Raw genomic sequence first — 21,442 nt, forward strand, 5'->3', positions numbered from 1 at the left:
GGTTTAAGGAATTTTAGTAAGCATATATATGTCCACATAAACCACCAGCAAGGACTCTTTGCAAAATCTATTACAAACTTCATTGCCACCCTACAGTGCTTACAGTTACCTTCCTTAGATGTCTGAAAAGGCTAAACGCCAAACATATATTCCTTTTTTTTTTTTTAAGCAGACTTCGTTTAGCTTACTCAGCGCCGGCAGCACTAGCTCCTGAATTTAAGAATCAGTATGAACCAATTTTAATGCAAATGCCAATAAGGAAACCATTCACGCACACAAAATACATGGGCAATGACTGATACCAGCCTCTCGCCTGTTTAATGCCTGTTAGCAAGAGGCCCATTTTATCTGAAATCTGTTTAAATACAGTGTTTACTGCCTCTGTACTTCTACTAGTATTTACTCCTCCTTTCAGCCGACATATTAAAAAAAAAAACACACACAAAAGCAAGAAGCAAGTATAAATATGTTCAAGAAGTGTGGCAAATTCCCTCCTCCGCCCCCAGAGCGGTAAAGCCACAGCGGATGAGCTGTAACTATGGCCTTGGGAATACAAGTTCCCCAGGCTCTTTTACCACACAAATATCAATTCAAGTTACAAGAGCCCTATCCTCTTATCCTTAATGAAGATTGAGCCAACGAGCCCGTCCGCCTTCGCGGGAATGTTTTCTTTTCCGCTCCCCTAACAAGGCTCTCCTCCCATACAGGTCCAGGGTGGACTGCAGAAGGGTGTAAGTAGAAGGAACATCACACCAGGGTTTAGTGGAGGAATAAATCAAACATGGCTTCCCCCTCCATACATATCCAGAGTTACATTCACTCCTGCTGCCGTATAATCCCGGTCCTACCCAGAGGGAAGGGGCAAGAGCAGCCTCCACCTCCCCACACCCCCAGCGCCACGGGGCGGGGGGGCATTTGCAGCCACCTCACCCCTTAAGGAGGCGGTTTAAACCCTGGGGGAGGCTTTTTTTTTTTTTTTTTCCCTCTCCATCGCTTCCCCAGCTCCTCCGGTTTTCTTTCTGATTTGCACTGATTGATTCCCCCCTCCCCGGGGGAGGGAGGTGGGACGGGTGAGCACCTCTTCCTTACCCCTTTATGCTGCCCCCGACCCCCCGCAGCGCCGGGGAGGAGGAGGAGGAGGGCAGGGAGGGAGGGAAAGGATGAAGCTGCAACAGCCGGGACTCCGGCATCGCTCCTTTCCGCTCCTCCGCCACCCAAGAGTCAGGCCCAGCCGGCAGCACAAATCCTGCGGCAGCCTCCGATGGGGAAGGGGGGGTGAGCGGAGGGTGACGAGGGGGCCGGCGGCCCCACAGCGAGCGCCAGGTAGCGGGGGGGGAGGGAGGGGGAGAGAGAAGGGGGAGCGAACAAAAAAAAAAAAAAAAAAAAAGCGCCCTTCTCTGGGGATGGGGGAAACGGGAGCTGCGGGCTGCCCGGGCAGGGGCGGTAAGTTTGAGGGGAGCGGAGCCCCGGCGGAGGGGGAGTCCCCAGGGGAAGGCGGGAGCGGATGCCCCACGACGGGACCCCCGGCCCCCACAGCGCTCTGCCGGGCAGGGCCCGCGGTCCCAGCCCGAGAGGGGGGCTCCCGGCGGCCGCGGGACCGAGCGGCAGCATCCCCGCGGGCCACGGAGCCTCGCCGCCGCCGCTCCCGCCTCCCCGCCCGGGGCCTGCGGGAACGTGCCCCGGGTGCCTCCTCCCTTCCCCGGGGAGGCGCGGGCGGGGGGAGAAGCCAGCCGCGCTCCCGGCCTACTGACCTGTGCCCTAGCGCATCCTTCTCCCCCAGGAGCCGGGCGGAGGCGGCGGCGGTAGCTCGGTGCCGGGGAGCGGCGGCGGGAGCTGAGGCGACACGGCAACAGCGGCGGCGGCGGCAACGGCGGCGGCTCCGGCGATCCTGCGCGGCGGCCCCGCCCCCTCCTCCGGCCAGAACCAGCGCGAAAAATCCGGGCCGCTGATTGGCCGCCGCCGCTGCGCTGCCCCTGGAGCGGCTGTTTCAAATCCCCCCGCACGGAGCCGCCCGCACGCGCGGCCGGGAGCAGCGCCAGTTCCAGTCTCGGCCGCGCCGCCGGCGGGAGCGGGCCCGGCGCTCTGGGGCTCGCCCGCCCTGACAGCACCGCAGCCGGCGGCGGGGAGGAAGAGGAGGGCGGGCCGGGTGCCAGGGGAGGGAAGGCCACGGGGCGAGGAGGGGCCGAAGGCGGGAGCTGTGTGGGGCCCGGCCCGCTCAGGGGGGGCCTGGCTCGCCGCGGCGGCATCCTCAGGTGGGCGAGAGCGCGTCGAAGCCCCGCAGAGGTCGGTGGAAAACAATTATTTTAAACATATTTTTATATTTTTATTTATCCCCCGCTTAGGCACAGAGACACCAGCTGGGTGACCGTGCCCTCGTCACCCGATGGCCCCAGCAGCCGCTCCGAAAAAGCTGATTTAAGCCAAATGTTTCGACTTTCTGTACAACTGCACCCAATTCTGAGGCTGTCAGGTGGCTGTAAGAACCCGCGTGTGCCTGGCTGCGAATTACCAGGGCCGTCTCTTCTGGAAGTATGGCCTGGTGTTTTTTGTTTGGTTTGGTGGGGGCTGGTTTGTTTGTTTGTTTTTCTTTGGTTTGGTTTTGGGTTTTGTTTGTTTGACTTTTGTTTTTTTTTTTTAAAGCATCAAAATAATAACACGTGCTTGCAATTTGCCAATTGAAAGAACAGCTTGGTTTTTTGGTTTTTTAGGCCAAATCGTTAAATATCTGTCATGTTACAGCAGGAACAAATATTCTCGTGAACCATCGCAGAGCAGAAAACGTAAAGCAGGTAGTGGCTAATTCGTGAGAGCTTTCAATTGATTTGTGGAGCTCTGAGAACCTGTGTTTTCTGCACAAGGTGGAGAACACTGTCCCTGGGTGCTATGGATACTGTGTCAACCTGGTCTCTAAGGGCCTAACGCAACTCCTATGAAAGGTAAACAGACTATAATAGAAGAGGGGAGCACACCGGCATTGTACTCTCAGGATGATGCCATCTGTTACAGAAAGGCTTGGGTATATATATTTTTTTACATAATCATTAATTTACTTTTATATGTTAAAGTTTGTCAGTGTTCCTATATGTGTTTAATGGTGGGCGCACCTTAGCGTGGCAGTTAAGAGTCGAGCAGTGCAAGCTTAGTGTTAATTACTTAGTAATGAAAAACCTAATCATCAGCTGATTAGAACTTTAATCTCAAGGTAGCTGAAGGAAAACTGTCTGTAGTGATAAAGGTACCTTAACTTGTTTTACAGCCCTTCTGAAAAAAAAAAAAATACACTATCTTTAAGGTGTTAGACAAGCAAGATTTATCTTTGGAATGTCAGTATTTACAGCATTAAAGAAAAAGATAAAGTGCCATCACAACTGAAAATAGCTAATTTGAATTAAGAGTCATGACACTTTTATCTTCCAGCTTCCTTTCTAAAGTTCAGTTATATGCATCTACAGGAAAAGAAAGTGTCTTCTAATTAAAAATAGAGACACCATTATCAATACAAATAAATAGAAGGATGCAAATCCTGTTGTTTTGCTATCTACTTTTTCTTGGAAATAAATTCTTTGTTCAAACTCAATGATACAAATCCATCTCCACATATGACTTATAAAAGAGAAGCATATTTTTATTCTCTACTTACTACTAATGCATAAGATCCTCCAGATAATGTGGTTCCTATGTTTGCCTTCTCTGTCAGTTGGTTAAGATTTAAATGGAGGGATTTTGCTATCATGGTCAAGGTGACAACAAATCTTCCTCAGCCCTTTCAGCTCCTATGGATCATTGGCCTTGTCTATGCTACTAAGATTTGCAACCATGTAATTACCTCCTGATAGACTCACCATGCAAATTTACAGGTAAGCTTATACTGGGAGCTAACACCTTTAACTGGAATAGCACCAGTTTATACTGTACATAGACACTGGTGCAAACTTCTCCAGTGTCGTGACCCATTTAAACAGAAACTACATGCGCAGGTTTTTCTTTAAATTTCAAAAGCAGTTGTGTTTCCTTGAGCTCATATCATGATAATAAAAAGGTCTCAATTTTTCCACTGCAGTATGCAAAGAGACAGGTTCTTTGCAAGTGGATGTAGTTATATCTTACACTTCTGAAAACTGAGTTCAAAAAAGTTTTGACTTTTGATGGGGTAAATGCCCATACAGTGCAGAATGAGCTTGTGTTGACAAATAACACTTGAGTGATGCCTTTGAAACAGTTGAAGTAAATGTCTCCTAATCTGTTTTTAGTAGTTGCAAATTTCTAGACTGAACTTCTTGGAGCTTTTATTCTCTTTCATTACATTTTCTTCTGATTTTGAATTGGTCAATTTTTTTTAATATTTTGATGTTTCTTGTATAGCTGAATAAGTCATTGAAACCAGAAGACACATAACTAGAGAAGCTAATAGTATTCATTTATTAACGACTCCTGTTTCATTTGGTATTTAAAATTTCATTGCTCCTTACATTCAACTTTTATGGGTATATTGTGTTAAGAAATAGTATCCAGATCAATATCCCACTGTTTAACTCAATAAAGGAATTTAAATAAATGTCGCGGTTACATATTGTTCTAGGAACATTTAAATATTGTAGAGATTATCTATTAGTTACGAGGCTGAAAGATAATTTACAATTTAAACACTTTTTTCCAAGATCATTTATTCAGCAATAACGGTAGTCAGTGCCCCGACCTTAGGCATATGTTTGGATATGCTGAAATTCTGAAGCTGAAGGAAGATTTTTGTTGTCACCACAGGGACAGACAGTGCCAGAAAAGCTCAGGCCTACAATGCAGTTGCTGTAGTTTCACTGCGTTGGGCAGAGCTCGGAAACAAATTGTACGTGCGTGGCACTACTCCATGCAACAGTGCAGAACTCTCTCCCTGGAGAGTTTGGTCAGCCCTGTTAACAAGGGGATGGGGCACATTTTGGGGCACTTCTGGCTGTTGGAAATAACGGAGATCAGCAGTCTCTGTGCTAAAGTGTCGCCTTTCTCCTGGCAAAGACCAATTGTAATGATGGTGCAATTAGCAAGCATGTTTAATTTCACTATAGATGTTTGTGGCAGGAGCTTCATGTTTACATTTTTCTCCTGTATGGATCAGAAGGATTGATTTGCTTTCTAAATTCCTTGTATCCCTTTTTATTTTTGCTTCAGCATTGTTTAGTAAATATTTTTCCTGAATGCAGATAATAATGGTGGCAATGTGAACGTAACTACAACTAGAGTTAAATTGAAGTTACATGAGTGCAGTTGATGGGCTAATCAGATATTCCCAAGTTAGTTATACAGCATCACAGCATGACATAGAATCATTTTGGTTGGAAGAGACCCTCAGGATCACTGAGTCCAACCATAACCTAACTCTAGCACTAAACCATGTCCCTAAGAACTTTGTCTAAATGCCTTTTAAACACCACCAGGAACGGTGACTCCACCACTTCCCTGGGCAGCCTGTTCCAATGCCTGACAACCCTTTCTGTGAATAATTTTTTCCTCAGTGTTTGTTGTGCCACAGGTGCTTAATTAGATGAGGACTGTACTAGGCCATAGAGAATCTACAAATGTAGGTTTTTCTTGTTTCACAGACTTCCAACTATTAGGGTTTAACACTGAAGACATTGTAGTTCTTCAAAACATGAATACGCTGGAAAAGTTAATGCTGCCCATTGTCCTGTTCTGTTGTAGTGCTGATGCAGAGATATCTTCCCAGCATTGTCCCTCATATCACCATTACTCTCATGCTGTCAGCTGGCAACCCATCACCTGAGTGCTGACTTTGGCCAGCAGTCCGTGTTATTTCTTCGGATTAACTGTGAGTAATCGTTGTTTCTAACCTGTCTGAACCCTGTCTGAACCTTCCTTAGCTATGTTAGGTATAGCTAGACAGAGCCACTGATCCCTCAGCATGTCAGTCTGATTGTCATCGCCACTGTTAAGAAAAATCTTGATCGGTGTGTTTCTGTTTATGTCTTTGGCTATGCAATGTATTGCATGCCATTTAATATGGAGACAGCAAGCTGCTGATGTGGAATTAAAGAAAGAATGAAGTATAAAATTTAAATCAGCATTTCAAAATATTCTATATTAAACGTAGCATAGTCAACCTAAAAGTACAGTACTAAATGTGTTCTTGAGAACCTACACGTATGTTAATTAATTTGAATGAAAGCTTGTTGAAAATCATTATTTAAAAATTCAGCATTTTGTATTAGAATTGTTAAAAGAACTTGAAAATGAGAAGGTACAGGCTTTTCAGACTTTTTGTATGTTTTGTGTAATCTCATATAAAAATGGAGTAATAGTATTTTTTAATTGAAAGTTGATTCTTTGGGAAAAAAAAATCTGCTTTGAGAATTTCAAACAGAATTAGCCTCTGTCCAAATACAAGATGTCTTAAGTGCAACTGTAGCTTATAGTTTAAATGCTGTTCTGAGTGAGAAATTATAGTCTTGATGAAAATATACAGTTAAATGTGAATCTTCTTCATACTGTGTGTTATACATCAGACTGTTTACCAGCTACATTTTCAGTTAGGAGAAGAATGGAGTAAATGTCACTTTTCTCACAAATAGCTATTTGTGTTTGTATCATTTGTGCTGAGCAGAAGGAAGGGAAGTGTCATTGAGGGAGCAAAAGGAAGAGGAAAGTTGAAGACAAGAGGGAGTGGGATACAGCTTCAGGGGACGGCAGAGGCCAGGAGAAAGGAAAACTGAGGAGCATTTCCCTGCTGTTTTCCAGTGTTGGGATGATAAAAACCAGCTGTATACCAGTTTCAAGCAGCTAACATGCTCCAGCCTGGTATAAGTAACTTCAGTGCACTAATAAATTTATCTATGGAAGTTATATGTCTCTCATTATCTGCAACATCAGTATGACTTAATTTAAACATCGCTGACATTCAGAATAAAATAAATCTAATCTATGTAGAAACACACAGCTTGAGGATTCAAAACACATTAACTCTTCTATCTATTGATAGCATAGTATGTTACTGTGTTTATAAACATAAATTTAATCTCATTTAGAAGTACAAATACGGAAATACATTCATAATCAGAATTAATGTTTAGCTCTACAGAGCAAAACTACAGTTGTTTTGGAATATGTTTGCTATGCATTTCTAGATCTTAGCATGTTAAGGCTAAAGCTTAACTCCATAACTCTTAGCTTTTGAGGAGCTGTAATGTAGGTTTGAATGTTAGTTCTACTGCATTTCAAATGACTGAATTATGCTTAATCTTCATATAGTTATTGTTCAGTGATAAACATAATGTAGTTAGTTATACAGCAATGGAAGTCTCGAAGTTGTGGGGGGGGGGTTTTTGTGTGTGCGCGCGTGCAGGGAGGTTGGTGTGTTGTTGGTGGGGTTTTTTCCCATTTTGGCAGAGAAGTGACTATTGATATTTCCATTCTATGCCAGTGCCAAAGAACAAAGTTTGTTAAGGGTTGAATAGGCCAGATAGATAATGCTACTTCTGTTTTCAGCAGATGCTAATGCAGTGTTTTATTTTGCACATATATTAATCTTTGCTGCCTCAGTACAGAATGGTGAGGGTAACCATGTCGGTCCTAAAGGTTAATTTCATTCTTTTTTAAGGCATGCCATTATTCTGTTAACAGTAATTGCTCTTTTTTGAATGATTAATTTGATCATATGAACTGTTTCTAATTATGTTGGTGGCTGGCAATTTCCTGTGCTGAGAAACTGTAGCTGTGATCATATCCCATTTACTTGGTATATATGCCTTGAGAAAAATGCTTGTGACAGACATTTTCAGAACTATCCACTGATAATTGTTTGGAGACTTTTATATAAGATGCCTAGCACTTGTTTTATATTGGTGTTGAGTATGTGCAAATGTACTTGACAAATGAGGGCTGAAACAACTGGATTCGCGGTGTACAATGAGCAGGTTTGCAAATGCAGGCCTAACTGCTAAATTATCACCTGTGCTGTTTCTGCTGTGAAAACCGAAAGGAGTAGGATGTGTTTCTTGCACATTTTACCACGTTCTTACACTCTTCTTGGGCTTGATATGCTTGCTCCTCTAAGCTATATTTGTTCGCTTCAGTTATTGTTAATGAGCCAGAGCTTACACTTTGCAAATCAGCGCAGGCATTTTCCGAGATGCCCTTGCTTGGCGAACGAGCCGTGGCAGGGAGCGAAACGTGGCTGCTGGGCTGCCTGCAGAGTCAGACCGTGGTTCACTGTCAGCAACTCAACCCTGTACGCAAGAGTGATCCTACTGCGGCATTTCTGGCTCCAGTGCCAAATCTGCATCCAGTTTACGTACAGTAGAAAAAACATTGGACTGTCTTGGCTGCATTTACAGCAGCTGAACTAAACTGTGATTCAAATGAAGGATGTACTCAGCTGAGAAGAGGTGTTGGGCTTGGCCAGTGTGTAGGAGAGAGGCTATGTGAAGATTCACCCACTCTCTGTTGTCTCACACTGGTTGTAGTACCACTGCACTAATAACAGCATCATCCCCATGAGCACAAGCCACCACACCATGTGTTGGACACTCCTTTTGCAATTGCTACAGCAACTGGGCATGTGGTATTTGCTGAAGGGCTGAGGTTATCTGCATCTTTTGGGTTTGAACTGGTTCTTCAAGGCAGGAATAAATCATTTGCACTGGTCCAAAGGAGGAGATAGGCATTTAAATGGCACTCGGAATTTGGGAGTCTAACCTGTATTTCAAATCCCCAACTTCTGTCTCGCCCCGGAAGTCCTTTATAGGGGCTAGAAAAGGTAATTTTGCACCTGACTGAAAGTACACCACTCCCAGCACGCAGCTCACCTAAAATACCAGAATCCCGAACCCCAGCCTTCCCTCCAGTGATCTGACATCGAGGCCTTCACAGTGCAGCTAAATGCTTGGCCACAGCATGCAGTCTTGAATGGACATTCTACATGTGTTCCTTATTTCATGTACACTTGTAAACTGTTACATTTGACTTATATTTGGAGTCACTGGCAAATATATGTACTTAGCGTTATGTAAATGAGTTGTCTCTTTGCAGCCACAATCCTATATGTTTTAATACAGCTCTGATCCCCAGTGCCTGTGTGGAGTCTGGTCTAAACCTGCAGGAAGGAATAGCTGCATGCATTTTCACATGATCCCTGATTTGCCTTTAACCTGTCCTCAAGGATTTTTACAGGCAGGCAGCAGGCCTGTTATGGACATCTCCCTCACGATACATTAAAGAACTTCATCGGACTTTTGCTGGTTAGTTAAAATTGGACCTGTGATCCCCGCCCTCCATACACACACGCTGCCTCTCCAGCCATATATTGCCCTCCCTGATTGCTGTTGGCACCTCTGAGGCTGGGACATCCGATATGCCTGTGATTCAGCTCGGGCACTGCTGCAGTTCTTTGCTTGGCACGCAGAGGTAAACTAACTCCCTTCATGAATGGATCACAAGCTCCTGCTTCAGAACCTTGGGCTGGGGAGCTTCTGCTGCACGGCCTCCTGTCCTCATCTGCCTGAGGCCATCCTAACAGTCCAACACATCAGGAGGTACGCTCAGGGTTTACCAGTTTGCTGACTGTACGAACAGCAAATAGAAACCTGAAGGACACTTTGGAAATGCTTTTTACAATGCAATATAAACACAGTGACTAGGCCTCTTGAAAGGTCTATGGATATGCCCACACCGGGACAGTTGCTGGGCCTGGCTGATTCAGGAAAGAACATAAAGAAGTCATTGATTCAGTGGGAAACACTTACCCAAGAGTAGTGTTTGAACAGCTCAGGTCTTAGCACAGAATCCCACTTTGATAGCGGTCAATATTAATTTAAAAAATGTACTGTGGCTTGTGAGAATTAATTTATAGGTCAGCTCAAATAAGTTACCTTATTCTTCCATTTCTCTTTCCTGGCATTGTAGGCAAATTAATTGTATGCGAAGTCATAAATAACTTTAAGGATTTATGACCCAACTATATTTGCCTTTTAAAAACTCTAAAGGGCAGAGACTTAAGTCTTACATGTTTGTGTGGCGCCAGAACAGGAGCCCTTGGCATGTAGGTGTCCTGTAAGCAATATTGAAATATAAATGTTAAATAATGGTGTCTTCTGAACGTAAGAACCATGTTTTTTGCAAGGTTTTTGAACACTCATGAGTATGTGCCAGGTAGACAAGCACTCTGGAGTTTGAAAGATGAATGCCTTTTGAACTATAAGCATCCCATCTCTGTATGATTACTAGGGAGAAAATCATCTCTTGTCCAAGCTTTTTGGATTTATGTAGACCCTGTGGAGTTCACTGGTGGGTTTATTTGGCAGGTGGGCCTTATTAACCTGCCAGCAAGGGACTATTTGACCTGCTTGGGTTTGCACAGCCTGTAAATAAAGTTTCTGTCAGGGAAGAGAGATTCTCTGGTGCTTTGGACTATTTATATCTCTTATAACTGTGGCTGTTAAAGCTTATAAAGAAACAGAAGGTCTGGGATGTGAGACAGAAAGCCCTGAGGGAGTCTTACGTGTTGTGTTTGGATTGCTGTGTTAATATCCTAAAATAAACACAGCATGCCAGAAAGTGGGGAATACTTTTATTATAATTATTATTAAACTCAAAGACCTAAATTGTTGGTTATTGAATGGAGTATGGCTGAGCTTGGCTGCAGAGGACAATAAAATAACCTCTTAATTTAACACTAGCAGCAATTGGCAATCAATAGGAGCCAGACATTTAATGAGCTTCATTTCCCTCTTTTTTTTCTTTCTCTTTTTTTGCCTTGTTCTCAAGTTTAATAATTATTAGTATTAATATTTTTACAGGTAAATAAAGAATGCGGTGAGTTTACAATAAATTATAATCATAATCAAGCTATGACTGATAGACTCTCCATCAATGGAATTACTTTATTCAGGCAGAAATATTGTACTGAAAGGTATGTTGTATTTCAGACTAAAAAATAAAATCCCTTCCAAAAGTCTTTCAGTCTGTCTAGTGCAGGTCCGACAACAGGATCCTCTCTGCCTCTGTAACATGTAATTTTTAATAGGTGTAACTGAAGCAGTGAAAAGACTTTATATTATTTTATTTATATTATTTATAATGTAAGAAAATGTGTTTTCTCTTATTCAGAAGCCACCAGTTTGGACTAGTTGAACAAGAGCAATAATTTTTGAGAAGGGTTTCCTTCTGCTTCAGCTGACCTATTCAGCCACCCAAGTGCTACTGCAGATCAAATGACGCTGGGTTTGGCATCTGCCAGTGTAGAGATTTTGAGTCTGTATTCCTTGTTCATGCATTTGGAAGTCAATTTTGCAATATTTCTGCCTTCTGTCCTGAAAGGGCTCAATAAATGTTCTTCAACCTTAGGTTAGACTGATCTGCTACTTATGCATTCTAGTGATATTTTTAAATGTTAACAGTCACCAATTTATAGAGAATCTGTTGATTTTACAGTTACAAACACTGGCTGCAAAAGTACTTGACCCAAGTGTTGCTGCTGCGGCCCAGGAGAACTTGGTATTGGGGAGGGACAAGTAGGGTGTTACCACTGATGTGCACTTACCAAGAGAAAGGCTTCCCAATTCTACCAGGGCACCACAACTTCACCAGAGGAAGCCACTCAGGAAAGATGCCAAGACAGGCAATGCCCTTTGTTTTTTTCCACCTCTTTTCCAAATGGGCATCTCTTTTCTGAGCTGGATCTCTGGCCGCTGGCCCCGCTGCAACGTGGGACTGGCACACTGCTGCGCACCTGTTCCGCAGGGATTAGCCACCGGGGACAGCCCATAACCCAGAATTTCCTCCACAGATGCTCGTACCCTTCAACAAGTGAGTCAGAACCATTTGACTTGGAGCTTTTTATAGTTGTTGTTGAGGGTAATGATAACCATCCTAATAAAGTCTAGTTCTTAATCTCTCATACTTAATGATTTGCCGTGGGTTGAAGAAGATACAGTGCTGCTCTTCATGCCCGTCCTGATCTGCTTTACCTGTGTACCAAAATGCTGTTAAGCTTTTATGATCATCTGTCATTATGTTGGAAAGCGAGTGCTGAACTGACTCTGCTGATGAATTCAGCACTGGGAAATCTAAGACTATATTACTTCATTTGCCATTTTGATTTTCCAACAGATAAATACATTCATTTGAGAATTCAATAAACAGCTCATGCTGAAAATTGAGCATGCCAGGATTGGTTTGCAGAACTGGGCTTTACATTAAGTTTTCTAGTCCAAAGAATCAAATATTGTCTGTATTGTATTCATATGTCGATATGCACCATATATGACTATTATGCTAATTGATTATAAAAATAATATGCAGTAGTTTTTGTTTTCTTTTGTCCACTGCTTATAGGCCTTCATATCATTCTAGTAAAAAACAGTTACTGATATAATTTTTTTTATTACTCTTGAAAACTGTGTCCATATAGCTGAGAGCATAAGTGTCCTAAATTTGATTCCACCCAAATTTGTTTTGTTTTGGTTTTTTCTCTTTTATTTTTCCTTTCTACAACTACATAAAAAGAATCAGGGACTTCCTGCTATGCCCTAAGCACAAATTTAGTTCCTGGTATATCCACTCTAACGTATTCAGGAAGGAAGGAATAATCTCTCTGAGGCTGTAGCACTTTTACAGCAGCTGCAGTAGCTGTAGTTCAGACAGTCTGTAAGTAAAAAGTACTGGAGGAATTGTGTAATGTTTGATCATTGGGAGTAATAAGGAACAGGCCCATTCATAGGTGAGAATAATATGCTTGGATTAGCATTGTGCAATACTGTGAAGCAGACAAATGTTCCTGCATACAAGAGACTACCATCTGCTATAATTAAAGTATTCATACCAGACACAAAATGCACTGAATAAAAAGATTTTTTTTTTTCCTAAAATAAAACCATCCGTCCTCTGGCCAGGATAAAGTAAGATTGATTAGGTACCACTTGTAAAAGGTAGATTTTGTGAGAGGAGGCTGTGAAGTGCTCTAGAGAAGAAGGATTTGGAAGACAAGGGTGATAAGATAAAGGTTTGTCCAAAACAGGACTGGGAAATGGCTAAATGGGAACTGTGGGCTGGGCATGTGGGAGGGAAGGAGGCAAACATTCATTTCACCCAACACTAAGAGCAGGAAAAAAGTGCAGGTGGGGGGAAAATTTCTGTTTCTTAGTCTGCTTAGAATGAAATGACCTGTTGATTTCAGCTCTGGCGGGTAGTAAAACTGTGTTCACTGGGCTTTTAATGTACATTTATCAACCAGTTGTTTGTGAATAGTTTGTGTATGTCCCTTCTTCTAATTGCTATCTTTCCCTCACCAAAAAAAATCCAAGCAGCAGCACAACCAGCCTAATTCACCTTTCAATCCAAAAAGATTCTATTTGATTTAGCTCCAGCTACTTTGCTTGAAAGAGATCAAGTATTATTTTTAAGTAGCACACCGTAGGACTGCTCCAGGTTTCACCTGCCAGCAGGCAGAGACACGTCCAAGGTACCATTGCACCACAGATAAACCTTCCCCAGACCCCCATGACGGGCAGATTTTGGTACAGAGTAACATAGAAAAGGTTATACTGCTGGTGCAGGAGGAAAACAGAGTTGCCTGGTAAAGCAGCCTTTTGTGTAGTGTATCAGGAATCGAGCTATGGCTCTCTTTTGCCGTAAATGAGCTGTTTTAATAAACATCTCCTGCCAACTTCTAGTGAATAGGTTGGTTCATGCTTTAACTTATTAACACGCTCTTATCTTTGCTATAAAAATGCACATAATCAAGAGACATTTCTGAGTGGCGGAGTGGATTTGTGAGAGCATCCGCATGATGTTTTTCCAGTTGCTTTCGGCTCCGTTCACGGATTTGCTGGCTGAGACAATGTTTGGAATAAAGTCACATGATACATCTGCATTTTCTTGCAGTCTTCCTGAGCTGTCGCACTGCTCTTTTTCACGCTAGGTATTCTGTTCATCTACAGACCTAAGCTCTTTCTTTTAACGGTAATAAATCAAAATTATACAGTGTTTAGGATTTCAGTCGGAGAGATTATGTCAGAATTAGAACATTCCTGACTGAAGGCCATATAAATCAACCCTTCAGCTCTTCCATTTTCGGTTTCATTGTAATGAACAGTACTCTGCTTGCAGTAAGAAAGCTTATGGTGCTAGAATACTGATAAGATGATATTGCATTCAGAGTTCATTTTCTGCTATTGGATGAAATCTGCAATGCGATATATGACATATGCAAGGGTTTGGGTTGAAAAGCCTTGAAATTGTCAAATTATAACATTCTAGGGACGAAGTTGGTTTGCAAAATCATTGAATCATCTTTATTGCAGAAAGAATTTTAATGAACAAAGTAAAAAAAAAAAGGTCTTGTAGTAGAAATGTGAAAGAAAAACATATCACTCTTTTAAAGCTGTCATATTAAACAAGTTAATGGTATATTGTTGTGCGTTTTTAACACTGGGGTGTAATTTTTACCTAAGTAGTAATGCCTAACAATTAACATCACTTTTCATACCTAAAATACTTGACAAGTGATGTTGCTCATAATAACATAACGTAGCTAAGGAGCCATTTTAATTGCTTGTGAAATTGTAACACTCAGAAATAGGAAACTTGGAATTGGGATGAGACTGACAGGATTTGGTGTACACTGCTGATTATTCAGGTGTTTGCCTAAATTCCTGCATCATTCACACATAGAACCTATAAATACTTACTAATGCATATATGGAACCTGTGCTCACAGGACAGTATAAAGCAAATATTAGTCTTTGAACACACTCCTACTCACTTTACCCTGGGGAAATAACTAAAGCATGTGTATTTATTTATTTTTTGACTATACACAGCCCTCCACTGATGCGCCGATATACCAGGGCCTGTATATTCCAGCCTGTTGCTCACCCACTTCCCTTGCCCTGACTCTGCTCTTCCCACCAGCCTCCCCCGCGTCAGACATCCTTGGTCACCACTCAACCCCAGTTTGCATGTGGCCTCCTCCAGTTTCTGCGCAGCCCTGCGGAGGCCGTGGGCAGGAAGAGAAGGAGCTCTCCAGGGTTCTGCTCAATCCCAGGCGCAAGGATTTGGGGAGAAACACCCCAAATCTGCCCTTCCATCCAGCCCGCTTGATTCAGCTCGCACAAAGGAGGACATGCCCAGCAGCTGTACAGGGCAAGTCATGCTTCAAACTGGTAAACGCTCTCCATTGCAACCTTAAAGTTGGAAAGAGGAATTCTGGCAGCTTCTCATCTACTTGCCTGCATCGTGAGTAGTGCCCTGTGTGGAGCTCGCAGTCCTCCACGTCATGTTTCTGGAAGGATAGTAGACCAATGGAGGTGGGAACAATGGTTGCACTGGAGGAGGCAGTTGAGGAGGAGGTGGCTGAGTTTCAGGAGCAACGGTGAAGTTGTGAGCTCACCAGAAGTGGGCCTGCAGCTGATGGATTCGGTTTCTCAGGGTCCATTCAAGAGTGATCTCATGCTGCTGGGAATTGCAGGGTAGTCCTGAAGTAAGGTGGAGCATAATTTTTAACCAAAATCTTTAACAGGAATATTCAAGGAGGTAGCTTAAACGTTATCTCTCTGGTTGTACTGGAAATCCAACAGCATCACCTTTTTATCAGCAGCTCCAGCTGGGACACTTGAAAGACTCAGCCCCTCGTGCTACCTGATAGATTGACCTTGACTCAGGCTACACAGTCGGGGAAAACATTTGCAGAGTTTTTACAGTGCACTGAGCCTGCTGTTCTCTAGTGTAAGCACTGAGGGAGGACAAGCTTAAGGCAAAGCACAAGGACCACAAAGACCGGTGATGATAACCACGTGAAAAATAGAAGAACCAGAAGGAATGGGGGGAGAGGTAAAGGGGCACAGTAAGAAGCACACCAGGATATTATGCAGCTCTTCAGGAAACAATCACAGATGTTAAGCAGAACATTAGGGAGGAACAAATCTCTCCAAACCACAATACCAGACCTGGCCAACTACAGCGTGGATGTGAGCGTGGGCACACAAGCGTGGGCTGTGCGCGCCTCTGCAGTGCGGAGCCTTGCAGACAGGTTTGCCACAAGCGCACATGCACGTGAGCTGGGACACAGCAATACACAGGTAACCTTGGTGACAGAGGCAGGACTGAAACACGCAGATCCACAGCTCCCAGCTCTGTGCCCAGACCACTAGACTACCTTCTGTGTTTATCAGCAGCGATGAAATAAAACAGTCGCTGCTGCAGGCGGAGTGGACTGATGGCAGCAACACTCTGTGCTCGCCCTGTTTCTCGTACTCTTTCCCAAAGCGCTCATTTCTGACTATGACCAGAAATTGCATAAAGGGACTCGCAGGCCTTCGGTTCAGCCCAGTGCAGTTGTTCTAGTTTCTGTAATGCCAAATGAAGCCCTCATCCAACCTAAACAAAGAAAATGATGTGGCACTGTTTCTTTGTGTCTAAGTGTCTTAACAAATTCTACAACAAATATACTCAATTTGGAAGCAAAAGAACATTTTCCTACTGTCAGCTCTACAAGCTGGTCTTGAAAGCCAATTGTCACCGGATTCTTTTTTTCCCCGTACATCAATGCAAGTAAAGCTCTGGAGACAAAATCAGTAAATTTCTTCTGCAGTACCTTCTCCCTGCCTTTGCATCCTGTCTCCATGCCGTCTGCAATTCTTACCTTCAGCAGGTTTATGAAATGTCTCAGCTGAATAAAAATATGTTGTTACGGGTATAGGAGAAGGATTGGAATTCATTTCATCTTTATTACAGTGAAATTAAATTAGTTATGTTGACATCTCAGTTATAAAGGGAGCAAAAGCTACAGTATTTTTTACCCATGTAAGTAAAATGACTCTGTTTATAATCCTGATATGCTATATAGCAAAATTATTTTTGTATTACGCTGTTTCACAAAATAACATAAATATATGGATTGCATAGGTGTTAGTAGGAGAAGAATTTGCTCAGAACAAATAATCCATGATCTTTCTTTGTTAAATTCCAGCGTATCTTAATTTCGTTCATTCTCATTGTGATACTTAAATTTGCCATAATAAAGACTCTGTTGGGATTCTAATTAGTGTCTTTTGAGGAACAGCATTACCACAGTGAATTGAGAAAAATGTCAGTGCCTCAAGGAACCAGGAAAATACTTGGACTGGAGCAAAATATCTTTACTGTTGATTTATTTAGATAATTCAAAATTTTAGACAGAAAGAGAATAGATAATCTTTATAATGTTATTTGTGTTAATAATAATTAATACAAAGCCTACTATCACTCAAGAAATGTATTATTATCAAAGCCTGACCTAAACATGTCTTTCAACTAGATCTGTCATTTTTCATTTGGAAAATATTGCCTTGTTCATCTTGTTTTTTGAAATGTGCTTAACCAGACAAAAAAATCAGAGTAGTCAGAGAAAGGAAACACCTTTGAGATTCATCTCTAATATATTTCCATTAATCTCAACGGAGTAACAGCAATAGTATCCAGCCCATATGCCCTGCAAAGGAGAGAAATGCAGTTCCATAGACAAAAGGCATGGTCTGGTTAAACCAATTTCTATAGCATCTTGTCTCAACATATTTGAGGGCACGATCTTTCTCAATTAATGTCAGCTTTGCTCTGGGAATACTGTTTGGTAGTTAACTGTTGCTGTTAGAGAGCTAACTTTAGATATAGCACAGCTGGCTTATATAGTTTGCTGTTAATATTTTTTCTAATGGAACAACAAACGCAAAGCAAAAAAAAGCTACTAAGCAGAACGCAGAAGATTTTCCACCCAAATAAATCAACTTTAAGGATAAGAAAATCCAACTGTAAATTTACTTTGAGTGACTCCAGATTAAAAAAAAAATCAATTACGAACCTCAGGAACCCATTTAAGGTTTCCCAGATTCTTAAGTCCCCAGTGAACTGGGGGTTTCACACGTGCCTCTGTGGAAACACCACCAATCTCTAGAATATTTCATTTAAAATTCATTCTTGGGCAACTTCTTTCACTTCCTCTTACATCAAAGGCAAAGAGAAAACCCTCGAACAGCCCAGCTCCTCACATAGCACAGGAATGGAGGAAGAGCAGACATGATGGTTAGAGGGTATCAAGAAAACACTGAATGTATTTGAGAGAAAGACCATGGAGCAAGAAGAAGAAATCAACCTGAAGAAAGAAGACCATGGGAAAAAAGTGCAAGGCAAAATTTTTAATGCACGTGTCCTTGTGGCTTTCATGGGTAATTACCCACTAGAGGGAGATAGACTGTAACTTGCTGCCAGGTGGATTATGGCAGACGTTGGACTTTATAAATAAAGTCCAAAGAGGAAACACTATGGTAAGAAAGCCAGAAAAGATGGGAGTTCCCTACCCTGGCGGAGTTTCATGCTGTGAAGTTCTGTGTACTTACCAGCTAGACTGAAATCTTTTCCCTTTCTGACCTGGCTTTCATTACACTTGTCTCCAAAAAATCCCCAACTCTATTGACCTGTTTGTTCTTTTGTTGGTGACAGCAACACCCGGAGTCGTAAGGATGGCAGAAACAGCATTGTGCTTGTCCAGAACCAACTGAACTGCCATAGCCACCATGCACACCTCAGGTCAAGTGCCTTGAGACCCACCAACAGTGACCCTTCAGTCCACCTCCAACACCTCCTTGGTTCCAACTTAAGTCACATCTTATGGTTTTCGTTAGCTGCCCACGGGTAATTATTTATGGTCTCTTATTCTCAGCTCTGTTTGCAGAATGGAGAAGGCTTTTAAAATTCAAAGCAGGCTCAGGCATGTCCTTTCCTGTGGGGAAACCAACAAGGGAAGTAGTGATGGATGCTTAGGAAAAGGAGCTCTTACCCACTTGTGTCATTCCCGCTTCTGAAAATCAGTAGTTTAGGGACTTGCTAACTTCCAAACCAGACATTGCATCTAGATGAGCATGCATCAGACTTCATTTGGCCTAGCTGCTTTGAATTTGTCTATTTTCTTTTTGAAGCTATTTATTTATATTTTTAGGTTTTAGAATCATAGAATAGAATCATAGAATCATTTTGGCTGGAGGAGACCGTTAAGATCATTGAGTCCAACCATAACCAGCTCTGGCACTAAACCATGTCCCTAAGAGCCTCATCTATACATCTTTTAAGCCCCTCCAGGGATGGTGACTCCACCACTTCCCTGGGCAGCCTTGCTCCAGTGCTTTGCTACCATTTCTATGACGAAATGTTTCCTAATACCCAGTCTGAACCTTCCCTGGTGCAACTTGAGGCCATTTCGTGCAACTTGAGGCCATTTGGCACAATTTGAGAGCATTAGAACATCTCGTGGCAACAAGTTCATATGAAAATGTATTTCCTTCTGTTCTTTTTTAAACCCTGCTCCCTGATAAACTGATTGAATTCATATGGTATTTATGAGCAGGGATAATAACCATTTTCTATTTACTTTCCTCCCACCTTCATTATTTTCCAGACCTCTATGTACCCCCTTCCTGTTGCAGCACAGAATGCAAGCCCCAGCCTGGCTCCTGTTTATACTAGGATTTTTGAATGATATGAGAGCTTTTCAGAGTCAAGCTATTAGCAGTGACAGCAGTCTCCTCTTAACTCTAGCCTTGCCTCTCTGCATAAGAACTGTTGGATAAATAAGTACGTAATGCAAACTTGGAGAAGATGCATAATTATTTCCACACAGGAAGTTTGCAGTTGATAGTTCAGTGTCACAGATAGAAATGACTAGTCTAATGTGTTGTGAACTATACCAAGTCAGAGCCAAAGCAATTATCTAGTGCCTGTGAATCCTCAGGGTCAACTATAATCTCTGCTGCCACACTTAATGCCAGAGAAGTTTGCTAACAAACACCAGCCATCAAAAACACTTCTTCCTCCCAAACTCCATGTGACTAGTTTCCAAAATGGCCTGCAGTTATATCCTGCTCACCTTCAAATTCCCCCCAAAACAGTACAGGGGTCCTGAGCACTACTGGTTCAACAACCCAGGCTTAAGGATTACGAAAACCATGGCATGGCTCCGATATGATCCTTAACACAAACCAGGTTAAAGTAAACGTAAAATTGTGTATTTGCGGTAATCCAAATATAAGCAACATATTTGCACTGCATGTCCAAAGCAACACACAGAAATGAAAATAAATGCGGCGCCCAGGACATTTGTGGGCCTGGCAGAGCAGCTGGCCGCGCTCTGTAAGAAAACCAGGCACAGGTGCTGGGACTGAGCCCAGGGCCCTTGTTCCCAGCTGGCACGATGAAATACGCTTCCCGCGCCCCGAGAGCTTGGTGGCTGCTCCTCGGGACAAGAGGCCTCGCAAAAGGGAGGAGGTTGTTGCCTTGGCATGGCAGGAAAGCGCTGCCGGCTGAGCCAAGGGGGAATGGAGTCTTTTTGGTGATATCTGTTGGGTGCGTTTCCTCTTTCGGCTGTTGGATTAGTGATTAAAAAAGAAAATGATCGATATATGTCGTATTGGAATGAGTATGGGGCTTGCCACTCTGACTGATGAGCAGTCTGGATGGCTTCTACCTGTTGCTCAGATTAGTCCCAGTGAGTTCCTCTTGCTCTATCCAGCGAATAAACTGCTGGATATTTGCAGCCCCCAGCTGAGGCTTCAGTTTGTACACAAAGTTCCCTCTTGAAGTTGCATTCAGAGGAGAGCGCCTGGTCTGGGGGACTTTACTTCCCCTGGATACTGATCAAATCCAACGGTAAAACTCTTTTATGTCAACTTTATATTTTCTTATATACACATATAACTTGCTGGCCACACTTTGCACACTCGCGTAACCAGGATTAAAGCATGTAATGCATTACTGAGAAAATAACTAATCGCTTTAAGGTAACAGGACGTTTGGGGCTGAATGCCTCCTAAGTCTGTCTCTAGGGGATACTATAATAGTAATAAAGTGAATAGAGGCCTAAGGCAGGCAGGAGAGAGGTTGCTGATTACATGGGAAAGTCCAGACAAAGCGTCTTCTGTCTCTGATGCCTGAAATTCAGCCGCATAAGAAAAAGGCAGGATACTGGCAAAGCACCACCAGGATGTACTTGTGCCGATGGCTCTTTGTTATTTTTCTATAGCTTCACATCACATTTTACTAGGTATTTCCCCTCAAGTTTCTCATATACCTACAAATAGGTGCAAACGGAGTGTTGTCAATAGAGCTGCAGCTTTACTTGCCTTGGAGGCTGCCGTTCTTTCTGCATCACAAGGATAAAAATGTTAATTTTTAGCGCTTTCCAACACTTCTATGATATTATCTGGCAAGCACCAGGATTTGATTTTTACAAATACATAACTGCGCTTGTTCCTTTACCATTCATGTGAATGTTACTGATAGCAACGGGACACGGCATGCATATGCATGTGTAGGATTGGGGCCCAACAGCTTAGGTCCTGCTGAGGTCAGGGCACAGACATCCAGACAAACACTGATTTAGAAAATTTACAGTATAGAGGACGGTTGTAGAAAG

At 42.8% G+C, this 21,442-nt stretch overlaps 1 protein-coding gene across 9 annotated transcripts in view; it reads right to left on the reverse strand.

The window, feature by feature from the left end:
- NSD2 (nuclear receptor binding SET domain protein 2) overlaps positions 1-21,442 on the reverse strand; it is a 102,490-nt gene that overhangs the window by 74,898 nt on the left and 6,150 nt on the right. For 8 of the 9 annotated variants that reach the window (XR_010606183.1, XM_065634926.1, XM_065634923.1 and 5 more), the window contains exon 1: positions 1,752-1,881. The exons of the other annotated variant lie outside the window; for it this stretch is intronic. The gene's annotated coding sequence lies outside the window, so the exon portion shown is untranslated. Of the gene's footprint in view, positions 1-1,751; positions 1,882-21,442 lie in introns of those variants that run through there. 9 annotated transcript variants of the gene reach the window in all.

This window comes from Caloenas nicobarica, chromosome 4 (assembly GCF_036013445.1).
Source record: "Caloenas nicobarica isolate bCalNic1 chromosome 4, bCalNic1.hap1, whole genome shotgun sequence".
NCBI classification, from domain to species: Eukaryota; Metazoa; Chordata; class Aves; order Columbiformes; family Columbidae; genus Caloenas; species Caloenas nicobarica.